This window comes from Pinus tabuliformis, chromosome 9 (assembly GCF_031772625.1).
Source record: "Pinus tabuliformis cultivar Carrire ecotype Pingquan chromosome 9, CPIR1, whole genome shotgun sequence".
NCBI classification, from domain to species: Eukaryota; Viridiplantae; Streptophyta; class Pinopsida; order Pinales; family Pinaceae; genus Pinus; species Pinus tabuliformis.
Genome location: NC_142307.1, coordinates 987,786,812 through 987,789,254, shown reverse-complemented (window position 1 = coordinate 987,789,254; position 2,443 = coordinate 987,786,812).

Sequence of the window (2,443 nt, the reverse complement as noted above, 5' to 3'; positions counted from 1 at the left end):
GTCCTAAAATCCTAGTTGTTAAGATTTAGTTGAATCATTTGAAGCAGAGGCTACCAGCAGGAGGTTTTTAAGGAGTTAAATTCCAATGGCATGCCAATATATTTGGTGGGAAGGTACCCAATTCCAAAGCCCAACACCAGATCCAAAAAGGAATGGGTGTTCACCAAAGTGTTGAAAACGAAAATGCATGACTTGTCATTATTAATCAGGGTACCCGCGACTTCCATAAAATCATGCAAGATATCTCTTATTCTCCTTGCTTCCCACAAAGATAAATGAGAAAAGAGCATAATATCATTCACAAATTGTTGGTGGGTAATGGGAAGGTCATTTTTCCATGGGTGAAGTCCTTGAATATGAGAAGAAAGAGCTTTGAATTTCAGGTATCTTCCCAATCTTTCAGTCGCTAAAATGAAGAGGAAGGGAGCGATAGGATCACCTTGTCTAAGGCCACGAGAGGGGTTGAAGGGTCTTGCGGGAGAGCCATTAAGAAGAATAGAAAACACAGGAGATAGATCAAGGAAAATACCCCATTGATCCATCGATGGTGAAAACCAAAATATTTGAGGATACTGATAAGGTATGTCCAACTAAGGCAGTCAAAGGATTTAGACAGGTTGAGTTTAACCATCATACACGGGGATTTGAACAATTTCTTTGGAGGTAACAATCCCATCTAGAATTTGGCGGCCTTCCAAAAAGCCTATTTTTTCAGGAGAGATCAAGTTTGGGAGTAGGGGAATCAAGTTCTTAACAATGACAGTGGAAATAATCTTATAGATGACATCACATAGAGCGATTGGCTGGAACCCTTAGGGATCTTCAGAATTACAAGTTTTAGGAATTAAAGCAATCAAAGTAGCATTAAGGCTAGGACATACCTTTTGGTTACGACGTGATTCCTCGACTACTTCCATGATATCTTCCCCAATGAAACTCCATGCAGCTTGGTAAAATTAAACCGTGAATCCATCTGGTCCAAGAGCTTTATTTTTGGTCATGCCCTTGACAAGATCCTCTATTTCCTCCAAAGTGAGTACCCCCATGAGGGAAAGGTTCCGATATCTGGATATAAGTTGAGGGATGTTACGCATAATTCTCTGGATGGCCTCTGATCTATCCTAAACAGGTTCAAAGAGCAAGGATTGGAAGTGATCAACTATTAAATCTTCCATTTCCTTGTGTTGAACCAATATATTCTCTGCTTCATCATTAAGAGAGAAAACCCTGTTGTGTTGGCATTGTCGAATCATGGCTTTGTGGAATAAGCAGGTGTTTCGTTCCCCTTCTTGAAGCCATTGAACTCTTGATTTATGCTTCCACAATATCTCTTCCTGTTTTCATCTTTCTTCCAGCTTGTTAAGTAGTCTCCCTTCTTCCTCCACCAGTTCTTCAGATCTACCCTTATTGATGATCTTCTATTGAATTTCCTACATTTTATTGTTCAACTGATGTTGGTATTTCATGATGTGACCAAACTCTCCTTGATTCCATTTCTTGATCTTATTCTTGAGATCCTTCAGCTTAAGCTAGAAAGTATGCATGTGATTTCTTCCTTTCACTATGCATGTGATTTATTCCTTTCACATCACTTTCTTTCCACTAGATTTCAACTTTCCATTAATGTGGGGTCCCTTAACCAGAAGGATTCAAATATGAAAGGGCGGTTCTTAGGGCTGATTTTTAAGTTAATATCCAATTTTATTGGCCAATGATCTGATCCCATGCAAGGAAGGATGGAGGCTTCAATAAAAATGTCACAAATAATCACCTGCTTGGAGATCAGGAAGTGATCTAGGCATGAGGCAATCTAATGTGAACCCCCCTCTTTTTATTCCAAGTGTAGATTCCATTGTTTGTTTTCATGTCCACTAGGTGTAGGTATGATATGATATCTTTGAATGCCTCCATGTCCACATATTCGATGGATACCCCATTTTTTCTGATAAAGAGACAAGATTACGTTGAAGTCTCCACCCACAATACATAGTTCTTCTGGATATACCCTTCTAAGTTTACCGAGGTTTTGAATAAAAACCCTTTTCTCTTGGAATGTGAGGCCCATAAACTCTAGATAGTAGGGCCCAATATCTGGTTTCGATGTGCTTGAATTTACCTGAGAGGATTCTAGGAAGGCTAACCCAATCCTCAAATATGATTTCTATAGGATTCCAAAGAATGGCTAGACCCCCAGCACTTCGCTTGACACCTTAAGCTACTACCTCATATGGGTGTTTAAAACCATTGACAATATCCTTCAGTTTGGCTTCTGAAATATTATTTTCTTGAATCATCATGATACTTGGTTTGTCTCTTTTGATTGTCTTTCAGGTACCATTGTTTTCCTCTACTGTTGAGGCCTCGTATATTCTAGGATGTAATTATCATTTTGAATATTTGTTAAGTTGGTGGTATACCACAGACAATGATACCACCCTTCTCG